The sequence below is a fragment of the Ptychodera flava genome, chromosome 8, assembly GCF_041260155.1.
Source record: "Ptychodera flava strain L36383 chromosome 8, AS_Pfla_20210202, whole genome shotgun sequence".
NCBI lineage: Eukaryota > Metazoa > Hemichordata > Enteropneusta > Ptychoderidae > Ptychodera > Ptychodera flava.
The window spans coordinates 4424688-4438752 of NC_091935.1; the positions used below are offsets into that span (position 1 = coordinate 4424688).

Below are 14065 nucleotides of genomic sequence, written 5' to 3' on the forward strand. Positions count from 1 at the left end.
TGTACATGAAACCATAAGCGACTGTGTCTTTGAAGACCTCAAAGGTGTCCCTGACTGAAAAGATGTCCCCATGTTTTCAGTAGAACTTGATTTCCGTTCAATCTTATTAAATTTTTTTATTCATATATTGGTATGAAGTTGTAGAACTTTGTAACATCATCAGTACTGATGTGCTGTTCGAGTCGTTTTGGCAAATGCATTCACTTTTATCAGGTTTTTAACTCCCGATGCATTTATCTTGAAAAACCAGGCGGAACTGCGCGTCAACTTTTTTCACTGGCTTAGAGAGTTTATTGAAAGCGTCATGGGATTGTACGCATGCGCAGTGCAAGATCTGGCGTTGATAGAATGGCCGCCATGTCCAAACCGTGAGTGCATTTTGCTGTTATACCAAATTTAGCCAACTTGGATTGAATTGGTTTACAATCTTTTGGATTTTGGAGGCAGAGGATTAAAGACAGTGTCTCAGGACTTTATGATGACAGTGAAAACAGTAATTGCGGCAAATATAGGGGCCACACACCGTGTTGGAGTCTCGAACTCACCATCCTTTGACAGTGACTCCGTTACTCTGGACCTACAGGGTCTTGAACTCGCAACATTCCGATAGTGAGTCCGGTACCCTAACCACTGTCCCGCTGTCCCAAGGTCGACTTATGATGCAAGACGTTCTAATTACTAGCTCATTTGCATATTTAATGAATTTCTGTAATTAGGCTGTATATCAATATTGAATGCACTGATTTCGCGTTTGACCTCTGCTTTTTATTAATCATACCAAGTCGAATTTATTGTGAATATTTGATGGCAATACATCCTGAATACTAGCTCATTTGCATATCAATGAAATTTTATATTTAGTCCATATGTCAAACTTAATGGCTGCATTTGATTTAACTTCTGGTATACATTGGCTATACTTAGATTTATTTCTGCTCAAGTTTGATTTGTATGATATTTTATATCTTTTGCAATCACATAGTTAATGAATTAATGTAATAAGGCTATTATCAAAGATATATGTCAAAAGTGAATCGAGTGTATTTAATCAGTCTTCAGAGGTACAAAAGTTATACTAACATTGAGTCATACTAGAAGTCCATGGGCATAATGGCATACAGTGGATTTTATCAGATTTCCAAGGTACATATCAAAGCTGAATACTGTGAATTCGAACGAGTACAACATTTATGGCTATTGATTGATTGATGGATTACCCTGATAATTCTTATGATCATACTTCTACTGCTATCTGCAAAATACTTTTACGTTAATGAAGGAATTGATTTGACTTGTACGAAAAATTGAGTAACCCCCTTTCTTTCTCAACCAAACCCCCTTGTAGCTTTCATATTTTTGAGTGACCCCCCTCACATTCCTCCGACCCCCAGGCCGTAAATAATGACGGTTCCCCAAACCTAGATGTAATCATTGAGGGATTTCAGTCCTTTTTATTAACGGTTCGTGTCATTTTCAAAATTGGCAACGCTACAACATAATATTATTTCCACACTTAGCCAATCACCGATGGCATTACGTCATCGATAAGAATGCAGTCACTGCAGATTTGCCAGTATTGTATGAATCACTATCGATTACTTTCGGCCCTCGTTTAGGCAGTAAAATCCAAAACTTCGCACATTTCTTCCATGATGAAAAGTGACCACGCAACTGTTGGAGATTATGACTGAATACGGCACAATTAGTTATGTCAGAAACTACATCCGTATTCCCATGAAATGTGCAACGCCAACTTGAAGTGTTTTGGCATAACCTCACTTTCACATCTGACAATATTTTTGACAGTAATCTACAGTATTTACACGAAAAGGTTATGTGAATGCTGCAGTGCAGGAGTTTATACCAAGATCGAGTTGAACACACTATGGTGTACTTAGGATAGACGCATGTAGAGGTTGCCAAGAAGTACAATTTTTTACTGATAGTGAGCTGGCCGCTGATTGGCTAATGAGAGGGAAAATATTAAGGTATAGCGTCGCAAATTTTGAAATGACCCGGACTGATTAATGAATTCTTCTCTACATAATTCACAATCATTAGGAATATATACAAATTAATAGTCGCGCCAGCGGCTTACTGACTATATGCGCAGGTTCATAATATACTATGCGAGTAACCGGAAGTGTACCCGACTAAATTCATGGGCGCCGCCATGTTTTTTGGGTGCTCGTAAATAAACAAATATGAAACGTGCAAGTATTATTTTATAACATACCATAATAAAATATATCTCTTTTATTAGCCGGTAAATATTATTATCCACCTTGTTACTGATACAAAATATCATTACTGTCGCGTCTAAAAATAGAAAAGAGAGAAAACTCGTGCATATGAATGACTACATACGCAAAGAATGCTGGGTTTGAATTTAGAAAAGCGCCCCCTGTGTGAATAACTAGATGCAAAAATTGCTAGTTTTTAGACGGAACGTGAGTTTTCACTTGCAATTGGAAGTTTGGCAGTGCAGTTACTATTGCAACGATAATGATGGCACAATAAGTCCCTTGTTAAACGCAATATGTTGTTATCATGTTAAAATTGCCACTTTATTTCCAACATTTTTACACATTAAACAGAAAATCTATATCTGCAGCGTCCAACATCGTGTACGTGTGTAAAATATTTTCATCAGAGGGTAAACTTGGCATAGTGGTCGTACAAACGTATATAGCAAGTAACAATTAATTCCATTTTATCCTTTACTATTACTAATCATCAATCAATACAAATAAAATTTCTAATCTTAACCCCTGGCGCGACACAAAGGGCTGAGCCCTACAAAAAATATTTAGAAACCTCAAATACGAAATTGAACGTGAATACGATTCTTCCTGCTTTGCTGGTACCGTAACGCTGATACATATCAGCTTAGTCGAACAGACATCATCGAACATGGTTACTATGGCGTTGAATCCTGCCAAATTAAGCTATGCCATTTGTAATTACGAAATGCCTTTCGCAATTACGATATGACATGATGAGATGCAAAATGCGATTATTTGGACATGAAGACTTGACAGTCGTAATTCCGACATGCCATTATGCGATGCAAAATGCGAACCTGCCATTATGCGATGCGGACATGACATTACGCCACGCAGAATGCGGACATGAGGTTAAGCGATACAGGATGAGGAGGCGAAACTTTGAATAAGGATAAGTAAGGATAGGATAAATAATTTATATAGCGCCTAGTATCCATCAGCAATGTTCACTGGCGCTTTACACTATAGGTCACAGGTAAGCTCTCTTGAAGAAATGAGTCTTAAGCAGAAATCTGAAGGTGCGAATGTCCGGGTTGATCGAAGAGGAGCTGGCAGTTTCTTCCATAGAACTGATGAGGAATAGGAGAAGGATCTGTCACCGTATGATTTTAACCGAGTTCGTGGAACTTTAAGTGTGGTTTGTAGACTTGATCGGAGAGATCTGCTAGGGGTGTTGACTTCAATGAGTTCAGCCAGGTATGAAGGAGCGAGTCCATGTATTGATTTATATGTGAGAAGTAGGATTTTGAACTGAATTCTGTAAGACACGGGGAGCCAGTGAAGTTCCTTCAGGATTGGTGTAATGTGATCCCTTTTTCTTGTTTTTGTGATGAGACGGGCAGCCGAGTTTTGTGCTCTTTGTAGTAATCTGATGTATGAGTCCGGTAAACCGTAGAGTAGGCCGGGGAGTTGCTGTAGTCTAGCTTGGCAGAAAGAGTTGAATACATGAGAGTCAGACAAGTCTGTTGAGAGAGATATTTCCTGATGAATCCAATACGGCGGATAAGTAGATAGATGCTCTGACAGGTCTGAATTATGTGTTTCTTGAAATCGTGGCTACTGTCAAATAGGAATCTAACTTTGCGCGCTGCGTCTGCCAGTTGAATGGAACTTGATCCAACTTGAATGCTGTCAATGGTGATTGGTGAGTGATCATATCGTGAACAAATAAGGAGGATTTCTGTTTTGCCATCGTTGAGTTGTAATTTGTTTGATGTCATCCAATCTTTAATGTCAACCAGACAGTCTTCGATTTGAGAAATTGCTGTTGGAATATTGATTTTTGTGAAGGCCAAGTACAGTTGGTTATCATCTGCATATTGGTGAAATTTAAGATTGTGGTTTCGGATTATCTGTCCAAGGGGTGTAGTATAGAGAGTGAATAAAAGCGGGCCTAGAACTGATCCCTGTGGAACACCGAATTGAAGTGGAGTTGATTGTGACGAATGACCATTGATTATGACGGACTGGTATCGATTGGTGAGATATGATGAAAGCCACTTGAGGGCAGTACCTTGAATATCCAGATGAGCGAGGCGTAAAAGCAGAACGTTGTGGTCGATGGTGTCAAACGCTGCAGATAAATCAAGCATTACAAGGATAACATATTGCCCAGCATCGAGGGAGAGAGTAATGTCATTGTGGATCTTTAGAAGTGCAGTTTCAGTACTGTGGAATTTTCTGTAGGCAGATTGGAGCGGTTCAAGAAGTGAATTACTGTTGAGATAGGCATTGAGTCTCTTGGCAACTACTTTTTCTGTAACTTTTGAGATGAATGGAAGGTTAGAAATGGGTCTGTAATTTTTCAGGATGTCTTGACCAAGTGAAGGTTAATGGAGTAACAACTGCTTATTTAAATGAGCTCAGAACAATCCCAGTGTTCAGTGAAAGGTTGACGATGGTGTTGATGGCTGGCACAAGTGTGTCAATGACCCCTTTGAGTAGGTTGTGGGGTTGCGTCAAGCTGCAAGATTTCGATGGAGATGACATTATCATATTCTTGATTTCCTCCTGACTTGCTGGTGAGAAGGACGAAAGTGATGATGATGATGGAGTTGAAGAATTTACAGAAGGTTGGTTGGCGCTGGGTGCTGCATCCAGATTCAAATGTATGTTGACGATTTTCTCGATGAAATATTTACTTTTGAATGAATAAGGCCACCTTTTCAAGCAAACTAGGTAGTCACCTTATATCTTCGATGCCGGTGTATTTGCAAACATGGCCTCGAATGAGAGAAGCCCGAGACTTAGCTGCAGTACTGTAGCTCGAGGTTTTGCCCGGATATTTAGATCGAATGGCAAAACCAGAGCTACACAGATGAAACGTACAGAACATGCACATGGTGGCCGAACGGTATTCCGTTCGAGCGTCTCAGAAGGTTATTCGGCGAATCTGGCCTTCCTTTAAATTTCTATGCCAGTCTACCCATTTGGTATCTACCTGATGTCTTGCTATTTAGCCAAATTACTGCTGTTTATATATCGGGTTTTTGTGTGCCGAGAGCTGGTTTCTCACTACAAGCGACGCCATGTTTGAAAGGAAACGCCACACTTTTGCACATTCACGTTCCTTTGTAAGCTTATTAGGGAGCTTTCAGTAATTACAGGGGGTGGGTGGGCCGGGGGAATTTCGGGGAGGGTCACGTTTTATAAACCTATCTTGAGGGAGGGTCACTTAAACAGAAGCTTATTTTACTGCCAGACCTTTGATTGTCCATGTGATATTTCCTGAATAGGAAATTACTGACGAAATACATTGATTCTTTTAATTACATACACATTATCGACAAGCTTCACAAGCAAAGAAGATGCAGTGGTATCCTACATTAAACACCTTGAACAGTCAAAACTGATGAAAGACAAGAGAGAAAAACATATAGGACATCGGTCTCTATAAATACCAGAAATAGTTAGTTTTGTGTTTTAGGAAAAAAAATTGTTCATAGTTCTCTCACAGACTATGTGTAGTGAATCAACATTTCGGTGAATTTCCAAAATCCAATTTCTTGCACACACATCCGTTTTTAACCTCCCCATAGTCTAATCAAGTTCATTGATATCAATAATCAAGCATTCATAAATACTGTATTGGAAATCTGTATCGGTATCTGTATTGGAAAAACATTATTCATACTTTTCTCATAGACCACTATAGTGAATAAACATTTACAATGAAATCAAAAATTCTCATTTCTTGTACCAACATGCATGTTTTACTTACCAATTCAAGCAAAGTACATTTACATATATTATCAAACATATAATGTACAGTTATACCTTGTTGTGGGGGAAATTGTTAATAGTTTGCCTGATAGGCTCCCATTATGATTTTATATTTTTTGAGTGAAGCATATCAGCCACATCTTGCGGCTTTATAGTTTCGCAAAATATGGAGACCCTCCTGCAAATGTATGACCCTACAAAATGATTGCATGATAAATTGCAACCCTCCCTCCCAAAACCGCCAGCCCTCCGTATTGTTTCAGTTATTCCTCGGAAAGAATAGTGATTCAAGTCAAGGAGGGTCAAATTTTAGAATATCGGACAAGGGGGTCATATTTTAGACAAGAGGATAGAGGGAGGGAGGGTCACATTTTACAGTACAGGTGCGCGCGAAATTCCCCTGGCCCAATCCTTGTTATTACTGAAGGTTCCCTCAGAAATGTTTAGTTACGCGTATTTACGCGTACGTCTGACGGCACGCAGTGATGTACATGTGTCTGTGTTGACGTGTGATTTTTGGTTTAGCTCTGCGTCACCGATGATTTTGCTGCATTTTTTCACAGAAACATGAGAAATTTGTGTAATTTTTAAGAAAAAACTCTCCACATGACGACTATTCTTCTACCCTCGGATAGATTCGCCTGATTTTCCTTGACACTGTGCAGTTACAGTATATAACTCTTTAAGAAAGGCGTTAGATAAAAAGTTGATATGAGACTTTAAAGGCCGTTCAAGACAGGAAATCATAGCAAGTACTTCTAAACAGCTATGATTATCAGGTACATAGAGAACGTTTCCCGTACGTCATAAAATGATTTGATGGAAACAAACATCTGTCATGTGATCAATGCTTTCGTCGTTTTCGATACCTTGAAATATCAATTCATATGTAAGGACAACAGAGAATTTTGATGGATCATTTGCCGAAATTCTCATCAGCAGTTGATCTAATATTTAGGGACTGGACACAAATTACAGGGGGGGGGTGGGCCGGTGTTTTTTGGGGGGGGGTCGCCATTTTTCGCGCAAGCATTTTTGAAGGGTCATAAAATTTTGTGCAAGCCTATGGGGGAGGGTCACCTTTTTTCATGCATCAAAGCTGAAATTGCATGTGCACGTTATGGAATACTGAAAAAAGAAAAAATACCTCCTGGCACTTTCATTTTCTGCCATTACCATTTTCGGCGCGCCCTTCGGGCGCAAATTTCAGGTATAATAAACAATGTATTGATGATCCAAGCAGCCACATTGATTTAAGTTGTCATGATTTCTACTTATTCAACACTATTGTGCATAACTGTCCCCTATAATGACTCTTTCAATAACAATTTGGGAGATTACTTATTTGACATCATTCTCCCATTGACAATACATTGGGTATAGGCGGTGTCAAACGTTCATGTCGCTGTATGTACATTTTTTAATTTTTTGAGGACATTGACAGAATGCAAACTGTTCAGAATAGTGCATAGTGTCATCAATAACAACTGGAAGCTTCAGGTCGAACAACTTTTGAATAACAATTTAGGATTAGATAACCTATGAGTTATTTGTGGTTTCCTCATAGCCTACAATGTATAGTGAATCAACATTTTGGTGAAATTCCAAAATCAAATTTCTTGCACACCATTGACTTGAAACCACTCTAGTCTAATCATGAATATTAATACTAATAATTAGGTGTACATAAATGCACAGGTTTACCAAGTTTTGTATTGGAAAAAATTATTCATAGTTTCATCATAGACTGCCATGTATAGTGAATGGACATTTCAGTGAAATTCCAAAATCAAATTTCTTGCACACCCATTGTCTTGAAACTACTCCAGTCTAATCATGAACATTAATACCAATAATCAGTGTACACAAATGCACAGATTTTCCTATTTTTGTATTGGAAAAATTATTCATAGTTTCATCATAGACTGCCATGTATAGTAAATCGACATTTATGTGATATGCCAAAATCAAATTTCTTGCACAACCATTGACTTGAAACCACTCTAGTCTAATCATGAATATTAATACTAATAATTAGGTGTACATAAATGCACAGGTTTACCAAGTTTTGTATTGGAAAAAAATTATTCATAGTTTCATCATAGACTGCCATGTATAGTGAATGGACATTTCAGTGAAATTCCAAAATCAAATTTCTTGCACACCCATTGTCTTGAAACTACTCTAGTCTAATCATGAACATTAATACCAATAATCAAGTGTACATAAATGCACAGATTTTCCTATTTTTGTATTGGAAAAACATTATTCATAGTTTCATCATAGACTGCCATGTATAGTAAATCGACATTTAAGTGATATGCCAAAATCAAATTTCTTGCACAACCATTGACTTGAAACCACTCTAGTCTAATCATGAACATTAGTACCAATAATTGAGTGTACATAGATGCACAGATTTACCTATTTTTGTATTGGAAAAAAATTATTCATAGGGTTTCACCATAGACTGCCATGTATAGTGAATCAACATTTCGGTGAAATTCCAAAATCAAATTTCTTGCACACACATGGACTTGTAACCACTCTCTAATCAAGAACATAAATATCAATAATCAAGCATACATAAATACACAGATTTGCCAAGTTTTGTATTTAAAAAAAATTATTCATAGTTTCTTCATAGACTACAATGTATAATGGATCCACATTTCACTGAGCGAAATTCCAAAAACAAAGTTATTGTACACAGATGCATGTGTTACCACCCTCTTCTAATCAAGCAAATTATGTCAATTATTCAGGGTCATATATACACAAATAGTGCATATTTTTAATTCTGAAAATTTTTTTTTACAGTTTTGTCATAGACTCCCATGTATAGTGGATCAACATTTTATGCGAAATTCCAAAAACAAAGTTATTGTACACAGATGCACATTTTACCACCCTCTTCTAATCAAGCACAATTATGTCAATTATTCAGGGTCCATATATGCACAAATAGTGCAAATTTTTAATTCTGAAAATCTTTCGACAGTTTTGTCATAGACTCCCATGTATAGTTTTGTCATACTGACTCCCATGTATAGTGAATCAACATTTTGACAGAAATTCCAAAATCAAATATCTTGTTCACATGTGCACTTGTAAACAACCCATGCTAATCAAGTATATCTATATCAGTTATTAAACATCTGTATATGACAGATATAGCTAGTTTTATACTGGAAAATACACGTTCGTAGTTTTCTTATAGTTGACTACATGTATAGTGAATCAACATTATCGATAAAATCTAAAAATTACATTTTTTGTACAGGCATGCACTTTTTACCTGCCACTTCAAGCAAAGTACATTTACATGAATAACACACATATGATTTGATATTTTTTGGACAACGCGTTATATCGGCCACATTTTGCCTTCCTTTCGGGGGGGGGGGCGACTTAAAAAGTATAGCAAGTAAGAAGGGGGTCTTTAACACATTGTGGGTTTTTTGGGGGGTATTGAGTAACAGGGGAGGGTCACTTATTTTCATGCACGGATAAGGGGGAGGGTCACTAATTTTTGTGCATGAACTTTTGAAGGGTCACTATTTTTTACGCAGCGGTTTTTCGAAAAACACCGGCCCACCCCCCCCTGTAATTTATGTCCAGTCCCTTAAGAGATAATTCACAACTGTTTGGAAGCAGTGGAATTAATAGGGGGGGGGGGTCGTTATTGTTTGTGATTATTTACAGATTGATTTACCTTCTAAGTTGATTGATGGATTGATGGATTGATTGATTGATTGATTGATTGATTGATTGATTGATTGATTGATTGATTGATTGATTGATTGATTGATTGATTGGTTTTTTTGGCAGTTTCTAGAATGTATCGTTCCTAACTCCATTAAGGTGCGGAATTGAGTTTTATCGGTTTTTGAAAGTTTTGTTGGAAGTTTGGAAAGCTAAATTAAACAGTTACACAGTAGTAATTTCAAGTTGGCTAAATAGCAAGACATCGGGTGGGTTCCAAATGGTAAACCGCGACCGGCAAGGAAAAGAAGGCTAAATTCGCCAAATAACCTTCTCAGACCACAAGTATAATTGTTGACCGGTTAGATTGTATAAAAAGTGTTTGCTGTGAGTTTTTATGCCACGTTCCAACGTCCTGATATGTAGCCTTCCCTGTATAAAGGCTACATATCAGAACGTACGGTTGGACCTGTAGCTCTGCAGTGGTTGTCTAGCTCTGCGTGGCAGGGCTTTGTGTTACCGGCGATGTTGTGGGAGGCCGTATAACGCCGGTAACACACAGCCTTGCCACGCAAAGCTATGGTTTTGCCGTCCGACCCAAATACCCGGGCAAAACCTCGAGCTACACAGCCAAGCCTCTGGCTACTCTCATTTGAGGCCATGTTTGCAAATACGACGTCGCAGTGAAGATATAAGGTGACTCCCTAGTTTGCTGGAAAAGGTAGCCTAATTCTAAGCTCCGACTCCTCATGTCGGCATTTTGCATCGCATAGTGGCATGTCCGCATGTTGTATGGCGCGTCTTCATTGCGCACGATCAAATGTAATTAGCATTGAATATTCTTATGGTCAAATTCTCGCATTCTTCATATAGGAATGTCAAGTCTTCAGGTCCATCGCATTTTGCACCCCATCATGTCATGTCGTAATTACGAATGTCAAGTCTTCATGTCCAAATAATCGCATTTTGCACCTCATCATGGCATGTCGTAATTACGAATGTCAAGTCTTCATGTCCAAATAATCGCATTTTGCATCTCATCATGTCATGTCGTAATTGCGAAAGGCATGTCGTAATTACAAATGGCATAGCTTAATTTTGGCAGGGATTCAACGCCTTTATGGCTTTGAATCCCTGCCAAAATTAAGCTATGCCATTTGCATTGCATAATGGCATGTCCGCATTTTGCATCGCATAATGGCATGTCCAAATAATCGCATTTTGCATCTCATCATGTCGTGTCGTAATTGCGAAAGGCATGTCGTAATTTTGGCAGGGATTCAACGCCATAGACTGGTGCACCTTGCGCGCCGAAAATGGAAATGGCAAGAAATGAGTGCCAAAAGGTATTCAGAAAGGAATTTGATATTCAATAAATTTCCAACTCCCCCTTAGCAGTGGCAATTTTTTCAGCTCCCCCTTGCATGTTGTAAGTATTCAAGCCCGCCTGAAATCTCCCCGCCCTTAAGAGTTGTTGGCCTTAATTTGTAGCCGATAGTTATCTAAACTTGATAAGGAAGCTTTTATTGTCTTGGTATGATCAGAGATGACCACATGCATGCAGAAAATGATCAGGAAATGAGCCTGACATCGATATAGCACTCATACTATAGATACACAGTGCCTGCAGTGGTAGAGGTATAATAGGTCTCCATCACGGGCCCTTTTCGTGCATACAAGTTTTTCACTCCAACTCAATAAAGTTGATCGTTTACCTTCTTTCCGTATTGAACATTATTGGATGTAAAACTTCCATAATCAGTGTAATGAAGAATAATGGCACGTGATTCAATGGTTGCAACACCGTCCTTTCAAAACTCTCAAGGAAACTCTGTCTTCCCGTCTCATGCATATTTATAAGTCTGGCGCCATTAATTGTTTATGGCAACCAACACCCTGCAGGGTTCACAAGTCTCAGGGCGAAGGCATTCACCCCATGATGTACGCAACAGCCTACAGTTAGCGCTATAAACCGCTGATGATTAGTCCTTCTATTTATTATGTGATTTGATACTTATATACCCCCAGACTTGGAGCAAGTCTAGATTTCGCCGTAAATAAGAAGCAAATGTTTCTTTTTATTTTTATCGCCCTCTGGAGTATAACAGCAAAACGTCATAGATTTACAAGTCAGTTAAAGCACTCCTTGCCTGTGGTTGAAGCACCGTGACATGTTGATCGTGCAGGGATTCTAATTTATTTATTTATTTATTTATTATAAAACGAAGTGTCTATTGACAGGCGCCTGTCAATAGACAGAATCTGGACTGTTGACAGGCGCATGTCAATAGACAAATGTTTGCCATTGGCACCCGGGACATTTTTCACCATAGTTCACCACATTTTTGTGAAATAAACTACTCCTCTTCGACGTAAATAAAGAACACACTGTTCTGCCATGTAGTAATTACAAAATAAGTTCTAATATGTCGAAAATCAATATTTTGCAATGCTAGCGAAAGCCGTCACGCACGGTACGTCGTACGCGTTCACCGTGTCACTATAGCATAACCACGGTCCTGCATACGCGATTGGTAATACCGCGATTGTCGATTGGTGATACTTATTTGGTACAATGCCACCCTTTATAGTGATGATGAAGTCTGTTTTGCATTGTAAAAGTCGGAAAATCTTAGTAGTTCACGTCAGAGAACGGTCGTGACAGGCATCGTGATTACGATGGCCGCCACATTGACAGCTTGATCGCTTTCAACATAGCTCCGCAAGCCTGCATTGAGAAACGACTATTAGGATGGTGACAACATTAATATTCTAAAACGTCGTCAGATAATCAAAAATAGCAAGCAAAATACACCCGAAGCGTAACTTCACGGCCTAGAACGGCACGAAGCAAGAGCCAGAGAGAAAGATACAAGGAGTCTCAACACGGGGAGCCGACATTGTAAGCCTGACTCCCAGTTCAGGTCAGCACTGCTGTGCTGCCTCCATGGTATAGCAAAGCCAATGACCTTGGGTACGACAGAACTGTACGCGGAAATAAGAACATTTTGATAACAATTTTTTCTCGCTTCAAACATCGTAGTAAACATTGCTATCACTTTTAATATCATGTCTTTCCTTCTCAATGTGCAAAAAAGTTCTGCAATATGGATCTATACTTGACAAATAGGTTTGCTGGGGAAGCAAAGTTGCCTTGCCCCTACAAACATGATTTTTTACTTAATAAACGTTTTGTTTACTTTATAACGTTATTCTCAGAACTATTCTTAAAAGATGATGCCATTCAGGAGGAATTCCTGACTCTCCAATTGCAATAGCATTACCTCTTACCTCATATTTCGGCTTTTCCTTTGTAATTAAAAGAACCGTGGATGGTAAGGTAGACGACTACTTTGTTCATTCTTACGAACAAAATGGCAGGGAAAACATTCTGAGAAGCATTAGGAAGTTTATTTCGCTAAAATCCGGTAAAATTTGGCTAAAAAAGTCCCGCGTGTCAATAGCCAACTTTTGTCTATTGACAGGCGCCTGTTAATAGCGGATTCTGCCTACTAACAGACGTTGGTGCAACATCGTATACGGTAAAGTCTACGGTGCCTGTCCATGATTTCATGCGTAAGAAGGCTATATGAAACATTTTGAGAAGCATGGGGCACTTAGTTTCGCTAAAATCGGTAAATTTGACGAAACGAGTCCCGCGTGTCAATAGCCAACTGTTGGTTATGACAGGCGCGGTGTGTGCGGCAACATAGCACGCCGGGTTTACGTGTGTACGCTAAATTGCAGCCAAAAGTTGAAGTCTACGGCGCCTTGTCCATATTTTCATGCATAAAAAGGCTATGTAAAACATTCTGAGAAGCATGTCCAGTTTATTACTTTAAAAACCAGTAAAATTTGACGAACGTGTCCCGCGTGTCAATAGCCAGATTTTGACTATTGACAGGCGCGGTACTGAGGCAACATCGTGCAAGGTTAACTTGTGCAATACGCAAAAATGCGGCGACTTTGTCCATATTTCACTGAAAAAGGCTTTGTGAAGCATTCTAACAAGCATGGGGCAGTTTCTTTCGTTAAAATGTAGTGAATTTTGGCGAAAAACGTCAACGTGTCAATAGCCATTTTTTGTCTATTGACAGGCGCCTGTCAATAGCCACGGTCATTTTAAAATGACAAAGGTCAGACATAGAGAGGGTAAATGTTCTTTGTTGTTCTTTGGCTATACGGTCAAAACAAATCCACCTTTCGAATTCACTACGCCGATCTCTAAAATGGCATGAAAAGCAAACCCTGTGCTTGATTTCATTCTCTCTCCTGGCACACAGTAACCCATCACGAATTACATTTTAATTCGAAATATGTCTCTATCTCTCCCGTCGCTTTCACCGTCTTTA

The 14065-nt window shown here is 38.8% G+C and overlaps 1 protein-coding gene across 2 annotated transcripts in view; it reads right to left on the bottom strand.

The window, feature by feature from the left end:
* LOC139138253 (uncharacterized) overlaps positions 1-14065 on the bottom strand; it is a 49469-nt gene that overhangs the window by 25638 nt on the left and 9766 nt on the right. The window lies entirely within an intron of this gene.